The 20,426-nt window shown below is 40.2% G+C and overlaps 1 long non-coding RNA gene across 1 annotated transcript; it reads left to right on the forward strand.

Moving 5' to 3' along the window:
* The first annotated feature begins 1,535 nt into the window (after positions 1-1,535).
* On the forward strand, positions 1,536-19,965 carry LOC310898588. Its single transcript, XR_014583478.1, has 4 exons — positions 1,536-1,692; positions 1,798-1,885; positions 17,529-17,563; positions 19,238-19,965. It is a non-coding gene; the product is annotated as an uncharacterized lncRNA (long non-coding RNA).
* The last annotated feature ends 461 nt before the right edge of the window (positions 19,966-20,426 follow it).

Below are 20,426 nucleotides of genomic sequence, written 5' to 3' on the forward strand. Positions count from 1 at the left end.
ACACCTCAAATAAGTTATATATGTAAGGGTGTGCAAACAGGTAAATGGTCATAAATATGTACTTGCTTCACTAGTTAGAATTCTGTAGTAACTTGTGATATATGCTTGCTTTACTCTTCTAATATATAGTTGCTTTCCTAGTGGTAATGTTGTGGTACTTGTAAATATATATTTGTTTTGCTAGTAGTAATCTGTAACAAAGGAAATCATGGAAGCTAGGTCTTTGTGTCCTTGTGCATTATAGATTCTTACACACCCATGGTTGTGAAATTTGTACATCTGTGGGTCTGGTGACCCTCACAGGTTGTGGCCATAGCGTGTCCTTATACATGTAACTTGAAATTCAAATATATAAAAAATCATCAGTAGTGAAAAAGCTAAAACTTGAAGGACTTAGTACAAACATTTTAAAAATGCAGAGTACATGCATGAGGAGAGGAACCATACTTTTTTTCCTCATCTTTTTTCTCAATTTTAGTTACATTAGTTAGCAGAAGGTATAAGAACAGGTAAAATGTTTCCATTAGAAATAACTTCCCTAATTTGATTCTCTATGTAAATGTGAAATAAATGAACTTTGAAGCAATGAAGGAAAAGGTGGAATTTCCAAACTGGTTTTATCCCCATGATTTTAAGAGTTATTCTTGTTCCTGTTAACTTTAAACTGTCTTTCAAGAAAATTTGTTTTAACAATCAGTGAAGAAAAAAATTGATGAGCATTTACAGCATCACCCACTCCACACTTTCTTTTTGTGAGGAGCAGATGCCACTGTTCTTCTTAAAGAGTAAATGTGAATGTACAGGTGAAAGGTTGCTTAGAAGAGCATCCAAACAGAGTACACCATCCAAACAACTGTGGGATGACTGACAGCTCTAACAAATAACCACTGACAGCCAGAACCTGGGGTGTTTGCAGGCAACATCAAAGTGTCAACAGCCTGGCAGAGCTTGTCTGTCACTCCAGAGGGAGCTAATATGTTCTGAAACTTGTGAGCTTTAAGGGGTAATGACAAGAAAGACAGTCTAGGAGGTCAGTTCCCCTGTGTGTCCCCTCAGGACAAGCTGCAGGCTAAACTCCATGTTCCTGTAAGTTTTTTTGACCGGAACTTGATGGAGGTATGAGGATGAGCAGTGACATAGAGGACTGGAATTAGTGGGTTTGTGTTTTAAGATGGTTGAATTTCACTATTTGGAAAGTAGGTATGCAGATGACCCCAGAAGTTCAGATGGCACCTGGTAATTTCTCTCTCTCTCTCTTTCTACTGTCTCTCTTTCTTACATTTCATGAGAAGGTTTCTGTCAGCAGTAATATTCCCGACATAATCAAACTGAACAAGTGATTCCTGTGTGGTCTTCAGCAGAATTGATGGATTCTGCTGGTCAGCTGGGGGCTAATTATTCTCTCCCATCCCTCACTGAAGCAAGGACTAAGTCCACTGACACAGTGCACCTGTATAGTTTTAAATAATTAAATGAGTAAATAGTCTCTGCTTTTGAATTGGCTAGGTAAAATGATCAGTAAACTGGGTTGATGGTTCATGGCTGGGGTTAAATCCACAGGAGGAGCTTATAAAGCTTCAGAGGACACCTGTTTGCTCAGGTATTGTTTCTGTTCCAGAAAGAAGTAATGCTGCACTTCAGTGGCTTCCCCCCTTTACAGGCTATGTGGCAAGATAATGATGGTGAGAGAAGGTGAGTACTATTATGGCATGGATTTCACCAGTATTGTAAGTAGGAGGTACAGTGGGAAATCATTAAATTGTTTATTATGTTTGTTGTAATGTTCACTCTGTTAAGGAAGTGCTTTTGGGAAGAAGTTCTCAAGTTCCTGGATGGTCACCAGGGAAGATATCAATCTGAGGCTAGCCACTGTTCAGCAGAGAAAGTAAGTGCAGCCAAAAAGTCTTGTTCAACTATAGTTTAGAAACATAGTCACTAGTGATGTCTTAGGGCTCAAATTTGTACCAAATTTGAGTGGGTTTTTAAAGTGAGTATTCTCAGTGATTTCAACTGCCTTAGGGTGTTGTATAACTTAGCATTTGTCTACCTCTATTAATTTGTCTGAGGTTGGGATGTGATTATGACCTTTGTTTCATCTAGTCAACTTCTTCTACAGTGTGTAGAGTTAAAGCTGATTATGGTGGTAGGCTTTGAGGTATTCAGAATAAAGAAGCGTCCTCTGCTCTGAGGGAAACATAAGTCCTGTCAATGAGATGACCATAATGTTGACCTCTATGAGTTGCTTAGCTTCTTTAGATCAAATCTGGAGCACTGTTCTGGTTGTGCTTCATAGATACAGTCTGTATTAACATGGTATGATTGCTCTCCATTGTGGGACTATCCTGAAAGCTGCCGGAGATATTTCTCCCTGGCAAGTTTATCTCAATGATAATGTGTTGTATAAATGCATGTGCTATGAATATGTTGTGGCTTTTGAAGCTGAAGTGATAATTGGTCATTTTGAAGTTAGCGATAATTGGTCGAATAGCTATTTAGTTAGAAATCCCTACAGTATTTGTGAACATCGATGATTTTTAAACCTCGAACTCCACTTTCTGCCCAGATTTCCTGTGCCGTTCTTCTTGGTATTGATGGTGAACCTGTTCTAACTCTGCTTGTTGTCCTTTTGTTCTAACTTAGTAAAATGCATTGCAAAAAATACAGATATACTCCTGTGTTCTTTAGACACCTGCCACTGAGATCTGTTTCTTCATTCTTGTATTTCTTTATCTATCAAAACTAGCTGTAAAATGCTATTAAACCAGGCTCCTGATCAGAGGGAGAGTGTTAGGGAACACTTTACTTCAGTTACTTCCATGAGACAAATGTGCCACAAACTGAAGTAATTTATCTATGTTGCAGAGCAGAACTGGCAATTTCTTGCTGTAGACAGGAGTTGAATGAGCTGGGCAGTTGTGTTGTGCTAAAGGATCTCTTGGGAGAACTCATGCTTTGGTGTTGGCAATAAAAGTCATTGCAGTACATCTGCAATGATGATAGTACGTGCACCCTATTGGTGACATGAGACTCTTGTCCTAGTGTGTAGCGAACTGGTCCTGCAAGGCAAACCATTTAGGGTTCACCCATTAAGGATTCACTACTAAGTAGAATCAGTTGTGTGGAAGGTGGGAAGGGGTGTATTTTGCAAGCAGTTGGTAGGTAACGAAGACTGAAATGATTATCTGGCTTCTCAGGAAGCACAGATATTTAATTTCATGTGGTCAAGTTGTTGGAAGGGGTAGTAGATGGTGAAAGCTCACTGCTAAAGTTGTTATAAGGGATCTAGGAGACTAGTAGGAGTTAATATAGCACCAACAGATATCCAAAAAGCTTTATAGTAAGAGAAACGTTTTTGCTGTGCAAGGCCAGAAAAAGCCAATGGGGCTAGGACTGATAATCTAGAATTTCTTTTGCCTTGGCTTCTACAGTATTTATTGTTATCTCTGTCTTTTAGGCAAAACTTGGGCCATGTGTGAGGCATACAGTTTTAGTCAGTGTTTTTTTTTTTCCTCCTGGTATTAACACAGGTAAAACTATTTGTGATGAAAAGTTTTCACTTGTATAACACTTTTATAAGAAGAGAGTCTTTAAAATGTGGCTATGGTATCCAAACTGTAGATGCATTTATCCTGACAGATTACTGCAACTAAAAGTATAGGTGACACTGTCAGATATCTTTTCAGCCAAAGGTATGTTTACATTAAAAATAAACTTGATTGGATTTTTTTAATTGGAATGATTTTTTTCTTCCTGGGGAAGATGAGTTAAACTGTACTCTTTGGTGCCCAAATAGGGTGCATGTTAAGAGAGACCTAGTATGAGGTCCTCCTCATCCAAGCTGTATCATTTATTGCAGTGTTTTTTCATAATGCTAGCTGTGGCCTTGGAGCAAGACTGTTGCATCGTGGAGGCTTGTGTAATAGAAAATGCTTTGTGGGAGATGTGGTGTAAGCAAAGAGCCTGGCTCACTTCAAAGAGCAGGGCTTCCAAACCACTCCTCCTGTGAGGCTGTGCTGCATCAGAGAAATGTGGAAAGTACTGATGTGAAGTCTTCTGTGGCAAGTCACACTGAAGAGATGTGTTTTGACAGTGAAAAATGAAGATGCCTGTTTAGACTGAAATAAAGAAAACATTTTCTCTAATTTCAGGATTTTAAAGTTATTTTGTATTCTTGTAAAAACAAAAGCAAACGAAAAGCTGCTGAAGTGCTCAGCTTTTCCCTCTATGCAATTAGACTGAGTGTTGCTTTACTGTCAGAAGTGTTCCTTTAAGTTCATTGAAATACAGTGACTGGATCATTCTTCTCAGCGCTTCAGTAGGATAGCCAGGTATCTATCTCAAACTTATTTCAACAATAGTCTAAACACATAGCCTAGAATGTTATTTATAAACATGGTTTTGATACTAGAATTTTGTTGATAACCCTTTTTAATGGATTTTGAGGATCTGTGAGGAAAACAAATTTTATTTACACATTTCTGACATTTGAACCTGAAGTATTTTTGTAAACGTTTTGATTTATCTTAAGCAACCAAGAGAGAACTACTTGATCATGAAAGAATAAGGGTATACTAGCTTGACTCCTACTATCAGTACAAATATCAGTGCTATCTGCCAAATATGCAAAAAAAACCAAAAAACAAACAAACCTATTAACCGCTATGTTTTGTGAATAATTCAGACAGTAGGCAGCTGCTTTCAATTGTTGTTCAGTGAATGTTTCCACAAGAAAAATGATGAAGGCTGCTACTAATAGATGAAGGAAAAGAATGAGTCTAGATTAAGAGTGTCCTGAGTATCCTAGAGATACTTCTCTGTTTGAGACATGAAAGCACTACCTTCTTGACAATTTTATTGCTGGCTTCCTGATTAGAACTGGCAGGTGGCAGCACCTAACTGATGAAGTTTTTTGACTTTCCACTCTTTTTTAGGGAGGTACTGGGGGGATTTAAATGACTCTAGAATTTAACCCCAAGCATAACTAGTTGGCTATATGAAGCTTGACTTTTTAAATAAAATTAACCTTAGGTCTGTGTGGATTTCTTCTCTTTTCTATTTAATCAGTTATTAAAAGATGTAAATTCTTGCTTGAATGAATTCTACCTCAGGCTTACAAATTAAGGGACTGAAAATGAACAGATGAATGAGAACTGGCATGACAAATGGTATTTCTGTTAACTTTTTACATTCCAGTTAACTTATCAAATGCAGGATAAAAAATTAGAGGGTACTGTACTGATGGAACTGCAGAATGAAAACTGATTGGAAAAAAGTAAGGACAAACAAGTATGTTGGATATATTAATAACAATATTAAAAAGTGCTTTGAGGTCAAATACTACTTTAACTGTCAGCTCAGTAGGACATCGTTTTTAGATACTGTGACTGCTTTGCTGTGGGCTCTTTGCTCCTTAGTGTTCGAAGCGGTACAGGCAAAGGACTTACTCCTGAAATACTGTTCTAGTCCTACAAAACCAAGGAAATGCTATGAGTAACTATCTTCCCAGTCTTCTCCCTCACAGCCTTGAGGTCACTTATTCTTCATGTATACACCCAGTTTTTCTGGGGAATAAAGTGCCCATAGTCTTCTAGAGTAAAGAAGCATCTGTCCTGAAGAGATCTGTGTATGTGTCATGTCATCTGTCTGCTTTCTCAAGGATGAGCTTGAACTGTTGATGGCAAACTTTTGTTGCTGACGTTGTATCTGCTTTTTGGTTTGAGAGGTCTAGTTACAATGACTATGCATTTAAACTTTATACAAACAACACATTTACTTAGCAACAATGAGCTCTATTAAAACCACTTTTTTGTTTAAACACGAGGTATTCTTTCTCCTTTGCATTTGACTTATACAGAAGTATCCTCCCAAATTTACTATATTTCTTTTACAACCCTGTAGGTGAAAATTTTTAAATGACTATTTCTCATTAATTGTGAAATAGCCTTAAAAATCAAAGGGCAAAGCACCTGTAAAAAAAACTTCTTAATTTTAAAACAAAATGTTGGTGCTTTTTGTTAGATCTTATTCTTATCTGTCGTTATCAGCTTGTCACTGTTATTTAAAAGGTGTACCACATGATGTTCTTATAATGATCATTTAAAAACAAACTTTCAATTCATTGATGGCTTAATCATCACCATAGAGTTTCTATTCTTTGTAAGTATTTTCAAAGCTGCCCAAAGGTAAGATTTGTAGAATTAATTTCCCTTCTCTTAACTTGGATGTGATTGTGGTGATGGGGTGTGTGTTAGGACAGAAGGAGGTAGTAGCAGCTAAAAATAGTGCACCCACACCATGAATAGTAAACTACGTCAGGTTGGTCTTGGAAAAGTTGTTAGCTCCTCCCACTGAGATCACTCTCGATGATATCTCATCAAATGGTTATATGCAAATTACTTGGTGGTTACTAATGCAGGAGTATTTTGTAGATGTGCAGAATTTCAGTATTTTTTAAGGATGTCAGCTGCAAGTAAGTCTTCTGATGCCTTAATTAGGAGTGCTTGAAGCTTGATTTGTGTACTCCTGCAGAATTTTGCATGTGCCTCAGCTTATGTCTGCAGCAGTGTGACAAGACTAGTTTATTAAGTGATAAAATAGGATAAGCTATATTTTGAGATTTTTCTTCTTTGAGACTGAGAATGAATCACATCCTTTCTGTTGAAGTCTTAGTTGTGATCATCAGATTAGGGACCTTAATTTGTTGCATGGAATAGTTTTGTCACTTTTCACTACTTTTAATAACTATTTAAATAACATTGCACTCTGTTATTGTGGTTACTCTTCTTTGTAATGAAGAATCATCAAAGTTTAATTGTACGTTTTATGGACTACCTGAGAGAAGAAACAGCAATAGTGTATTTTTAAAAGTATGCAAATTCTTTATTGATGTAATTAAGAGAAGAGCTGTGGAAAGGTTATTCTAAATAATGGCTGCAGAATGCTATGAACTTAGATTTGGAGAGAGGAATGACAGGGATTAAATACAGAGGCTGGTGTCCTTGCATACAAGACTACTTGGGCTTCACAAAGTGAGAACAAACTAATCTCAACAAATGAGGGGCGCTATTGGAGGAATATTTGAAAGTGGAGTTGATGTAATAGTTTCTCTCATGGGTCTCTGGGGGGTGGGTAGCATGCTGGAATGTAGAAAGCAATAAAGGGGAGAGTGTTTCACCACTCTGGGAAGAGGAAATTAAAGCCTCCATGTGAGATTTCTGCAGAAATGAAGTAATGGCAGAGGTTTGTACAGGTGATGTTATGACATAGGTAGTTCATGGTGTTTCTAAATGAAAAATGAGTCCTTTCATTTTAGGCGGAGCAGATGTTTTAATGCTTTTCATAAGATGTGTAGAAAGTCCAGTACTGTGTAATAACTTCTTCCTGCTCTGAGAGTTGTAGGAGTATGGCAAGTGATTTCTTTCCTGATCATATTTGGGTATTGATGACTTGGATACAAAACATTTACTTTCTGGCTGATGGTATATGTTCATTACTCTATTTGCAATATTTTGATGTTAATGTTACAAGTATAGTAATGAACTGTATATAAAAAGCTTAAACATTCTGAAAATCTGGTTATGAAAACTTTCTTCCTAAATTTGGAGAATAGGTTCTTTCCCAGACAAGGAACAAAAACCTTTTGTAACATTTTTTATTTAGTTATCACTTTCTCAGACACTTTTCTACCTGCTGTTAGCTGGCCTAATACATTCTTATGGTCAAAAGACTAATTTTTACCTCCTTATGTATGTTATTGTATCATCCCTTAATTTTTTAAAATGTGTTTGGACAAGACCAAGGAAAAAGTGAGTCCCAGGAAGAGAAACAATTACAAAATAAGGGAACAGGTCTTTGTTACCAGCTTACAAGCAGTTAAAATGATGTTTTTCCACTGTGGAACAATTAATGACTAAGACTGCAGGAAATATTTAACTGAGTATTGATTTAAAACGAACCTGTTGCTTACTTAAGTACTTGCAGTCTGTTGAATGGACCTTATCTTGAGCTTAGTAGAGGCTTTCAGACAACAGTGTTAATTAATCTGTATATGGCCTTTGCTTTTTTTAAACCTCTGGGGAGGGAATCAAGATAGGGATCTTTTGGTGGATCAAAACTAGTAATATTTGGGAGATGTTAGAATAGTAGCTATGAATTTCAATGATGAATTACCTATAATTATATGACGTCATTTTACCTTAAAAGCAGTAGGCTGGCATCTGCATTACTTTCAAATGCCAGTTGAAGGTCCTTTGTAGTATTTAAATGTTAAGCTGTAATCTGGATGTTCTTGAGTATGTGCTTGGCATCTGCATGAATCAGGACATTACCTAGGGACAGGGAGTGACGACAGTATTGAGGTATGTGGCTGTACTTAAGTCCTGTTTTTCTCAGCTCCTGTTTTAGGGCTTTTTCATATGGATGTGATAGCCATTATTGTAGTACAAACAGCAGAACGAGAGGCCAGTGACATGTTCCATAGCAACATCTTTGTTTTTTGAATCAAGAGGAAAAACGAGTCTCTGACTATTTTTGTATATATGCTGCTTCTCAGACCTGTAGGTGATGAAACTGCATACAGGTGGTAGAGCTTAAAGCAGTGCTGTCAAATAATGTTTTAAAAACTCTGCTTGCTACTGTGAGAGGAAGAAATGAGTCACCCTGATGTGATTAGCAGGGATGCATAGACAGATCAGGGAGTGAGCAGTGTTTTCTGTTTTCCTGTCTTTTACTAAACCTTGACTTCCTTGCCTCAAATATGAAGTGTAGGGGAAAGGGATTCTGAAATGGGAGTCCCAGCAGACTGCAGATGTTTCCCATGTGTCCAGTCCAAGGGAAGAATCTTACTGAGAAAGAAAGATTTCTGTTCACTTCTTGTGCACAGACTGCCATCGTGACAAATGCCTTTTTTCTTTTCCAGGGGAGAGAAGGAATGGGTTCCCCCCCACACACACTTTTTTTCTTGTGTAATGTGGTTGTCTCCTTCCATTTTTCATTGACTTCTTTCAAAGCATCTGAATCTTTTTTTGCACATCCTTATCTCATGCAGCCTAGTGTCTACGTTCAGCTGGTAAATCAAATAGTTTGTCATAAACATTAAAGTTCTGATGACAAATGTTAATTCTAGTTTACACAAATCTAAAAAATATTTTGAATGTAAAATTTTAATTTTGGGAAAATGTCAGTGATGTTTGTCAAACAGATTTGTAGACTTTCTGTATATCTCTTTCTTCTTAGGGTCCAGCTACATTTTAATGTTCATTGCATCTTTCATTTTGCTTCTATTTTTCATCCTCACCAGTAACAATATCAACTTGGATGAAATTGTAAAGCTAGCTAATGCTAGATTTCTACCGTGTGCAGTAAATGGGCTTAGAAGGCATTGCATACCCTAAGCTACAGAAAGTTGGATTGCAATTCATACCTTCTATAGCAATAAAATTGCTAATCACATAATAATGCTTACTTTGAAATTCATATATTGTATGCATCTGACTGATACGGGCCTAACCAGATATCTAATGATATTTACCCTTCTGCTTTCATGATTCCCAACATAGATGTGAAACTCAGAGGTCTGAAGTTGTGCAGAAATAACTCAGCTTAGTGTCAAAGTTGTATACCTCCATATCCTGTTCCCCTGAACACTTTACAAAGAAAGGGGGGAAAAAAGACCCATGTGAGTTTCTGTAATGAGTTGTCACAGAACCAAGGGAGAAACAGTGAAATTCTGGCTTCTGCTGTACCCATTTTAATCTTTCTTGTTAATAAGATGAATAGTACAATGACTCTTCCTGTTGTAATTCAACAGACATCTAATCATCTAATAAGATGAGTGCTGCTTATTAAGATGAATTAATATTAGACCAGTTGTGTCTAAATTGGGAAGTCAAGACTGAAAAACTGCAAATTATCTTTCAGAGGAAAAGCAGTTTAGCAAAAGGAAAAAAAGGACTTTTCATCATATTCCATCTTTTCTTCCAAGTACACTTATTAAAAGTTCTTTTGTCCTCAACAGCCCCATGAAACTAACTTGACCTAGACAGAATTGGCTTACAAAGTCAGCTACATACTTGTGTGCAATGACTTCCTGGACCACCTGCCAGGCTTGGTATTCCTATGCTGAGGAGGGCTGTATAACAACCTAACTAGAAGAACAGGCTGAACATAGCTGTTTTGTGATCCTAAATGTTCTTTAATTCAGTAAGCCTTTTACAGATGCAGCTTAAGGGTAGAAATGTTTTTTTTTGCTTTAGAGTATCCCTTTGATTTAGTGGACAATATGTAGTGTATCTTGCTTGCACAGGTTTATATAATGCTTGGGCTTTGATTCTGAAAAAAAGATGATGCTGATGCCTACCTACTCTCTAAGACTACCTTGGTTACAAATGCAAGAAAGATAGCATATTTTATATTCATCCACAAAGATAGTACCTGTGCTTCTACCCATGCATCCATTTGTTTTCTGCTTAACTTGTGGAAATGGATATGCTGTCACATACTGAGTGATGGGGAAGGAAAAAGCCCCTTAGGAGAACATGTCTGATGTCTTAAGGTCATCAGGGATTATCTTGCAAATTAGTATGGGACCAGCAGTGATGCGATGTTCCAAAAATGGCAGTTCATAATTTATGCTGGATGAACAAGTATGACAACAAGCTTCAATAATGCAAAGGTCACTTTGCTTTTAAAATGGCAACTTACTACGAGATTCTTCTCCATCCACATGCCCCTGACACGCACAACCACAAATATATCTGCACGTAAACACAAAATTTGTTTCCCACTGCAATACAGGACTCAGCAGGAAGTTAACCAAAAACTTTCTTGAAAATACACATAGGATGAAAGACTTTTATCCTTAATGCACTTTGTCTGTAGCAGGGCAGAATAGATTTTTGATTAGTCATGAAGCAAAAAGTCTATCCACACTGCTACCAGTGACCCTTTATGAAAGAAAAAGAGCCAGTTATAGGTTGTGTTAGTAATGGAGAACAAAGGAAGAAAACGTGCAGTTCAGGGCTGCCCACATGTAAATGAACATTTTAAGGCACAAGTTGCTGAAGTGTTTTATGCATCGATGAAGGATTGACTTTAAGAACTGTTGGTTCTGGGAAGCATTGGAATCTTTTTCCCTTCAGGTAGATTTCACTTTAAACAAGAACTACATCACATCTTTGTGCCCGAGGCTAGAAGTTTCATAGAAGCCTTACTGGAAGTGCTTGACCATGGACTGAATGGCAGAGATGCCCTAAGCCCTGCTTCTCTGGTCATTGCTGCCTTCTCTAGGCCAGCTGTCATGCTGGGGTAGAAGGGCTTGTGCTTTCAGTTGGTGGATGATATTGGTATAAAACCCATCCTGCCCTTTCAATGTAGAACTGGAAAAGTGAGTGGTGGGGAAAACACTAAGTTATGGTCAAAAGATACCCACATCAATCAGAAACTCCTGGAATTTAAAAGCAAGTTTAGAGGATAGATATTCAAAAACCTGTAGGAGGGCTAGGTGTACAGGACAATACAAGGCTCGTTACTCTGTGCATGCCAGTTTCCTGATATCTAATGCATCAGATTTAAAAATAACTTCATAATGCAGTATAAAAAGACTTTGCTGGATTGTTCATAAAATGCAGTGAAAGAAAACTATATATGTGGTTATTGAGCTATAATATGCTAACCACCTTCCAAGTAATAAAAACATGCAACTCATGTTTGCTTTGATTCCAGAGCAAGTTATCTGCTATAACTTTATAGGTGCAATTTGGCTGCTAAAGAGTTGTATAAGGAACAGATTGTTAAATGCCTTTTATAAGATGTTAATGCTTAGCAAGCTGCTTTGAGTGCGATTTCTCTGATCTGCTGAGAGAGTAGTACAAATTGGCCTTGGTGATTCTCTAAATCATTTAATTATTGTGTTAGACTAACTCTCAGTGCAGGGGTGAGGAAACCTCGCATCTTGGTTTTAGTCTGTTTTTCAGCCCTTTTGTTGGCATATGAGTGCAGCTAATTTTTATTGTAGGCCTGTAACTAGAGCTGGGTTTGCTTTTGGGGGTTGGGGTGATTTGATTTTGATCAGGTTTGTATTCTTGTAACTTTTATATAATATACTTCTCTAACTGTCAGGAGATAGAACCAATGTTTCTGTGTGGGTTCTCTGTCCTTGTGGGAGTCCTCAGGAACACCACTAATGTCCTTTAATGCCCTCAGTTGTTTCATGTCAGGAAAAAATTGCAGCTTTCCCTCCAAGTTTGTTCTGTGATCTGTCAGATTTCACAAGCTATTATATAATCTTGGCTCTTCTAGATCTATGGTTGAACAGGTAACTTCCAAAGGCAGTGTTAGAGGAACAAATATTGCTAGGTTCTTTGGAAGCTCCTGATTTACACTACGGAACAAGTTTCAGTCATAGGGAGTTTTTTGCTCAGGTGGGTACACAATGGTAGGCAAAAATATTATTGATTTAAATAATTATTGGTAGTCTTTTGGCTTTAGAGGATTATGTAACTCTAAAACTCTGAAGGCTGGGCTGCTTACATCTGGGGACAAGCGTTCCACAACCAAGGGTCTCCTCTTAACTTTGTATTGCTGTGTGGTGCAAAAGCAGTTGCAGTGTTCATGAAGAAGCATATGCTAAATGCATTTTTCCAGTGCTTTGTGGTAACAGATGCTATTAGAAGTGCAGTATTTCAGAACCTATTAGGATTTTCTCCCCTCTAGGATCAGGAGAGAAATAGAATAATAAAATATCCTAGTTCTGAATTTGTCAATATTTTTTTCCTCTGAATAGTAGCTTTTTGAGCCTTATGGTGTCTGCATGGCTGAAAGCTCATGTAAAGACGTAAGCTTTCATCTGAAGTCAGAGGCCATGGGTCCAGTTCATCAAAATTGTGTCCTGCCTCAGTGGCTTCACTAGGATTTAGATGCCTTTGAAGGAGCTGAAGTTGGTCCCTTTGAAAGACTTGTCTCATTTCCACATTTATATTTTGAAGACCAAACTCATTATGGTGTTGTCATTGGTATCAATAGTAGAATGAGTAAATGCCCACAGCTCCAGTGATTCACAGATTCACAGATTTCTCTAGGTTGGAAGAGACCTCAAGATCATCGAGTCCAACCTCCGACCTAACACTAAGTACTCCACTAAACCATATCCCTAAGCTCTACATCTAAACGTCTTTTAAAGACCTCCAGGGATGGTGACTCCACCACCTCCCTGGGCAGCCCGTTCCAATGCTTAATAACCCTTTCGGTAAAGAAGTACTTCCTAACATCCAACCTAAAACTCCCCTGTCGCAACTTTCGCCCATTCCCCCTCGTCCTGTCACTAGGCACGTGGGAGAATAGACCAACCCCCACCTCTCTACAGCCTCCTTTCAGGTAACTGTAGAGAGCGATGAGGTCGCCCCTGAGCCTCCTCTTCTCCAGGCTGAACAAGCCCAGCTCCCTCAGCCGCTCCTCGTAAGACTTGTTCTCCAGACCCCTCACAAGCTTGGTCGCCCTTCTCTGGACTCGCTCGAGCACGTCCATGTCCTTCCTGTAGCGAGGGGCCCAGAACTGAACACAGTACTCGAGGTGCGGCCTCACCAGAGCCGAGTACAGGGGCACAATCACTTCCCTCGACCTGCTGGCCACACTGCTTCTTATACAGGCCAGGATGCCGTTGGCCTTCTTGGCCACCTGAGCACACTGCTGGCTCATATTCAGCCGACTATCCACCAATACTCCCAGGTCCTTCTTGGCCAGGCAGCTTTCCAGCCACTCATCTCCCAGCCTGTAGCTCTGCTTGGGGTTGTTGCAGCCCAGGTGCAGGACCCGGCACTTGGCCTTGTTGAACTTCATGCAGTTGACCTCAGCCCATCGCTCCAGCCTATCCAGATCCTCCTGCAGAGCCTTCCTGCCCTCGAGCAGATCGACACACGCACTTAGCTTGGTGTCGTCTGCAAACTTACTGAGGGTGCACTGGACGCCCTCATCCAGATCATCAATAAAGATATTAAAGAGGACCGGCCCCAGTACCGAGCCCTGGGGGACTCCACTAGTGACCGGCCTCCAACCAGATTTGACTCCATTCACCACAACTCTCTGGGCCCGGCCATCCAGCCAGTTTCTAACCCAGCGAAGCGTACGCCAGTCCAAGCCCCGAGCAGCCAGTTTCTCGAGGAGAATGTTGTGGGGAACGGTGTCAAAAGCCTTACTGAGGTCAAGGTAGACCACGTCCACAGCCTTTCCCTCATCCACCAAGCGCGTCACTTGGTCATAGAAGGAGATCAGGTTCGTCAAGCAGGACCTGCCTTTCATAAACCCATGCTGACTGGGCCTGATCGCCTGCTTGCCCTGCAAGTGCTGCGTGATGACCCTCAAGATAATCTGCTCCATGAGCTTCCCCGGCACTGAGGTCAAACTGACAGGCCTATAGTTCCCCGGGTCTGCCCTCCGGCCCTTCTTATAGATGGGCGTCACATTGGCTAGCCGCCAGTCAACCGGGACCTCCCCCGATAGCCAGGACTGCCGATAAATGATGGAAAGTGGCTCGGCCAGCTCCTCCGCCAGTTCTCTCAGTACCCTTGGGTGGATCCCATCCGGCCCCATCGACTTGCGCACATCCAAGCTCCGTAGCAGGTCGCCAACCATTTCCTCATGGATAGCGAAGGCCACATCCTGCTCCCCATCCCCTTCCACCAGCTCAGGGCACTGGGTGTCCGGAGAACAACCGGTATTGCTGCTAAAGACTGAGGCAAAGGCGGCATTAAGCACCTCAGCCTTTTCCTCATCCTTAGTAACTAGGTTTCCCCTCGCATCCAGTAAAGGATGGAGATTCTCCCTAGTCCTCCGTTTCGCGTTGATGTATTTGTAAAAGGATTTTTTTGTTGTCTTTAACGGCAGTAGCCAGATTGAGCTCCAGATGAGCTTTGGCCTTTCTAATTTTCTCCCTGCACAGCCTCGCTACATCCTTGTAGTCCTCCTCAGTGGCCCGCCCTTTTTTCCAAAGATTATAAACCCTCTTTTTTCTGCTAAGCTCCAGCCGCAACTCTCTGTTGAGCCAGGCCGGTCTTCTTCCACGCCGGCTCATCTTTGGGCACGTGGGGACGGACCGCTCCTGTGCCATCACGATTTCCTTCTTGAGGAGCGCCCAGCCTTCCTGGACTCCTCTGCCCTTCAGAACCGCCTCCCAAGGGACTCGGCCAACCAGCGTCCTGAGCAGCTCAAAGTCAGCCCTCCGGAAGTCCAAGACAGCAGTTTTACTGGTCCCCTTCCTGGCCTCGCCAAGAATAGAGAACTCTACCATTTCGTGGTCACTCTGCCCCAGACAGTTTCCGACCACCACATCTCCCACCAGTCCTTCTCTGTTTGTGAAGAGAAGGTCTAGCGGGGCACCACCCCTGGTAGGTTCACTGACCAGCTGCGTCAGGAAGCTATCTCCCACGCTCTCCAGAAACCTCCTAGACTGCTTTCTCTATGCCGTGTTGTGTTTCCAGGATATGTCCGGGAAGTTGAAGTCCCCCACGAGGACAAGCGCCGACGATTTTGCAACTTCTGTCAGTTGCCTATAAAACTCCTCATCCGTCTCCTCATCCTGGTTCGGCGGTCTATAGCAGACCCCCACCAGGATGCTAGCCTTGATTGCTTGGATTCAGCAAAGGAACCCTTCCTTGCCCTTGTACTCTAACCCATACAGTGTGTATAGAGGTGTGCTGTAAGTGCTGATCACTCCTGTGGAAAGGTTGGAGGGGGCAGACGGCCTGGCCTAACATACTGCTTTACGGGATCCCTGGTAGATCTGGGATGCTCTGCAGCCCTCCATTCAGAGCTAAGGTCTAAAGCTTATAATATGCTCAGCTGCTGACTGAGCCCTTTAGTCTGCATCTCATTTTGTTCAGAGTGAGAGAGATCAAAGGGAAGAGAATGGAAGTGAGGTAGAAAAGTCAGAGTGGCTTGGTGAAAGGATCCATCCACAAATTACTCCAGTACCTCAGAATTAAGATAAGCTATCATTATTGTATCCTTCCTGGGGTTTGCTTTGTTAGATGCTTTGTGCCATGGCTTGTTATCTTGTGTCAACATCACTTACTTTCATTTTGGTGAGTAGTCAGTGTGGAAGCAAAAATTACACTGCAAGCTGTTAGATTAAAAACAACGTGAAATTTTCTGTATTTTATGGCTGCAGTGAACTCAGTTGCTTTTTCTCCCACATCCCCCTCCCCCCCCTTCTTTTTTTCTCACAGTCAAAGCTCTGAAAATTAGGATGAACACAGTTGTAATAAAAGAAATATAATATTCTGAAGAAAGCCTCAGGGAGATTTTCTCATGCAATTCTATGAAGCTATTGTACACAGCTTGAAATTTTAGAAAAATGTCATGTTATCATTTCACAGTAAAATGATGAAAAGCAGGTGACAAACACTTTGGTCTTTTTTCTATAACTGCCAATATACTAGAAGGAAAAGTTTTGGAAAGGAATGTTTATTTCTATTCTACAACAGTAAGATCTGCATTGTCCATCTGCATGTATGCTCTTAACACGCTGCCTTCTGACATCAGTGGTCCTCTCTGTGCTGTGTGTACTATTACAAAAGCAGGATGGTTAGGTAAGAGATTAGGAAAGCCCAGTCTTCAAGGTCAGGTTGGATGGTAATTTCTTTACCACATCAGAATTGTAGGTTACATTATGGGTGAAGTTTACAGAAGTCAGAGGTGTTATAGTCCTTTTAAGAGTCTCCATTTTCCCAGTATCTTTCCTGGCCTTGAGTTTGGCTCCTGAGCATTAGTTACACAGGTCCATGGACTATAGGGCAGCACTGTAAACTACCTTGTGCAACTGTACTATAGGGGCTGCTGAAAGCATTCCAGCTTGCCTGACTGTAACTTGTCTGAGTCTGTTCTCTTCCATTTCAGAGATTCATTTAGCGCTCAGAACTTGGTGATATTTCAGGAAAAGTATGTAATATTTCTTGCTTGCTCTCCTGAGCAAGGACAAGTTAAAACCTTATTGCTGTAACTCAGATTCCCAAAATATTTAAGTGACCAAATCCAATTGACATAAATTGTATTAGGTGCTTGCTTATGCTTGGTGGGCTGTCAGTCTTCAGGCATCAATTCCCAGTCACAAGATAAGATCAGAATATCAGCCATTTCTGTCTTAAGTTTTCAGGCCCTATAAACATAAACTATTTCTCACCTCTACAAGAAATATAAATGAAGTAAACCAACTTATTCTGAAGACTGCTTAATGCAATGCTCTCCCTCCCACTCAGTTTCACCCAAGTTTAACTGGCATTATTGCAGTCACATGGAAGCTAGATGGGGGTATAAGGTAAACTTGAAAGAGCATGCCATTTAGAATATGTCAAAGACTTTGGCTTGGCTTAGTTTGGATGTGTTCCTGTGTATTATTAATACAGATATCTTTAATATGTCATCAGATTTGCAGATCTAAATCTTAATGCAAAATAGGAGAAATTGTATTTCAAATAGCTCACGACAGAAGCTTCAACACACAATACTTAATGAGGTGATGGACCATTTCTGTATTCTAGGCATGAATTATACTGGCAGATGTAACTACAGGAAGGTAAGTGAAGCCATCTTGTGTTTAGAGTAAAAGTTGTGCAAGTGGTGAAGGGCAAACTGCCTACAGCCTTCTTCCTCTGAAGCATCCTCTGTAGTTTGAACAGACATTAACTACTATTCACAAACTACCTGTGGGTATTTTGAAATATTTATTACTTTCTTCCTCTTTAAAGTTAAAAGCTGCATCTGTCTACCACAAAACAAGTCCTTTAAGAATATATGTGGCTCACTACCTCTACAATAAAAGATGGTATTTAGTAGAGGAGATAGACGCTTGTGTCTGCAAGTAGCAATTAAATTGCTCATCCTCCTGTGCTGTGTGGGCAGTTCTTATTCCTTAATTTTTGCCCCCTCAAGTTGCTCACTCATAGATTTAACTGTGAGGCAGTGTAAAGAAACTATCTCTCTATTCTGAAAAAGCCTGGAACAAGCTCTTTCTTGAATGACATTTCAACATTAAAAAACCATTCAATTGGTATTTCATTGACTTGTATTTTTAAGCCCTGAATAATTCTCCACAGTAGCCAAGGACAGAAGAGAAATGTGTTATGACCACCATTTTCTCTTTGGGAAAGAAAGTAGAAATGGTCGATTAACTAGTGAATAGTTCTAAGGCTTCTTGAGAGAAGCAGTTTAATGACATCCTCTTTTTTTGGTGATGATGAAGTGAAACCTAATTATAGTTCACTTTTAAAAAGTAGTAATGCAAGCAGGTGGAGATTTACGTTTGACCCACTCTTTTCAAAGGACCTGTTAAAATCCCTTCTGATTTGTTCTGGTAGGAGAGCACCTCAGCTCCAAGCTGGATAAAAGAATCTGATTTTTTTTATGACTTTTAACAGGTTTTTTTCTGATAACTTGTCTTAAAGTGGGAAGGGAAATGGGTAACTTAGTTCAGTTACTGATGAAACTGTGTTTGGGCTCTGTAAACTCAGATTAAATATAGGTTTTCTAATATCTGGTCATAGTAGACCAATCTCTGCTACTTAACACCTGCAGCTATTGCTGCAGTAGTTGAGTGCAACATCAACCTCTGTATATGTTAAGCATGACCCTTGAAACCCGAAGTGGCACAAGCTTCTCCAAAGGTCAGAAAAAGCTGAAACAGCAGTCTCTGCCACTAGCCCCAGGACCAGAATAAGTAGCATTAGTGGGGATGTGTTTTGCACCACTTGAAGTATGAAGGCATAAATTGTTCTGCTCTTTGTTCACCTGGAGTGTGCTGGGCTGCCTGAGGCACAGATGCTTTCTGCTACAGCCATGTGTTCAGACTCTTAATCCAGTCCAAAAAGCTTGCCCATAGTTTTTTCTTGGATTTGGGAGGCTTATTCGATCTCTGTTCTGTCAAGTTTTGGCTCTGGAAAAGATAAATGGCAATGGTGAACTTCATTCCTTTTTCCTAAAAGTCTTGCTCTTCAAATCTTTGGTGTGAGTGGTGGAAATGTGGCCTGGGAGAAGTAATCTCCATGGGTTTGTGGTTCTCTCCTCCCTTTCACTCACACTGCACAGCTGTTCTGAGATTAGAATGCTTTAGTTTTTTTTGTTTTCTAATGTCAAACAGTAAGATGGACACTTGTCCTCTGGCAACAGGAAAGTGTTGGATGATTTGACTTCAGAGCAGGGTGGCTTTTTTGCCCTTCAAATATCACCCTTCATATGATGTCACTCTTTTTAGTGTCGCTTGATGTTTGGGGCTGACCAATGCTATGAGCTGCTGAAGGCCAGAAACAAGTCTTCTCCTCCACACAAGCAGCTGAGGTCCTTCTCCTGCCTGGCCGTGTAAGTTGGAGTGCGGTGAGCAGCACTCTTCACAGTCTTCTCAGAAGTCCAGTACAGTCAGAAGAATGGGAATGGTCTGGTTAAAAATGAAGAGTTCAAGTGCTGGTGGAGAGCAAAGAGCTTTGTGGAGCTGCTGAGAGGGCTTCCCCTGAATTTGCAAATTGGAGAGTCATCAGTCTCTGGTGAGGAGTGTGCTGGGATCCCCACCCTGTCAGGCAGGAGAGATCTGCGCTGGAGCAACTGTCCTGAGCGATTTAGTATGACTCTTTTTTCCCAGTTTTTTGGTTGTTACTGAGCTGCATTGTTTAAATTTAACTGTAAGATTAAGGGTTGAGTGCAAAATGGAGCTGTTTAGCAAGGGATGCAACATGTGCTTTCCTTTTAATGTAAAATCACAGAATTCCAAGTTATCCATAAAATCAAATCCTGTGGAAAAGCAATTTTGGAGTGGGAAATTAATTTTAACATTGTGTTATTTCCACTGTAATAGAAGATTAACAAAAAATACCTTTGGGGGGGGGGAGATTGAGACACTTTTCCTGGAAATGTCAATATAGAGTTTTATGACATTGCTATAACACTTTGGTCTCGATTGCTTCAAAATAAAAATTTGGCAACATTCTACTTTGTAAGTCTCATGTGACACTGCTAGATTATGATTTTTTTGTCAGCTTTCTATATTATGTCTTTCCTTGTCAGTATCTGGAAAAAAAAGTCAGATTCATTAGAAGGTAAAATTTTGGGATACTTGCATACAAATAAAATCTTCAGTTAAGCTCTCTCTCTATAGAAAGCATTTAGATATTTCTCTGCTGTGAAGTTAGCAGACAATCTAATAGATTTGCTCTTCAATGTTTAAATAACATCTTCCTGAACATTAACACAACTGCACTACAGACTGCATGGTGTTCCCTGAGGAGTTATGGAGGTGACTGCATGTTTCTCCATGTTAATCTATAAATATGAGAACACCATACTAAGTTAAGAGAAGCTCATTTTCCTTGTGTATAGGCTATGACATCTCCAAGATTACTAGCCAAGTGCTTTGGATAGCAGATGGACTGAATCATGTACTTATGCGCTGA

This window comes from Anser anser (genome assembly GCF_964211835.1).
Source record: "Anser anser genome assembly, chromosome: 4".
NCBI lineage: Eukaryota > Metazoa > Chordata > Aves > Anseriformes > Anatidae > Anser > Anser anser.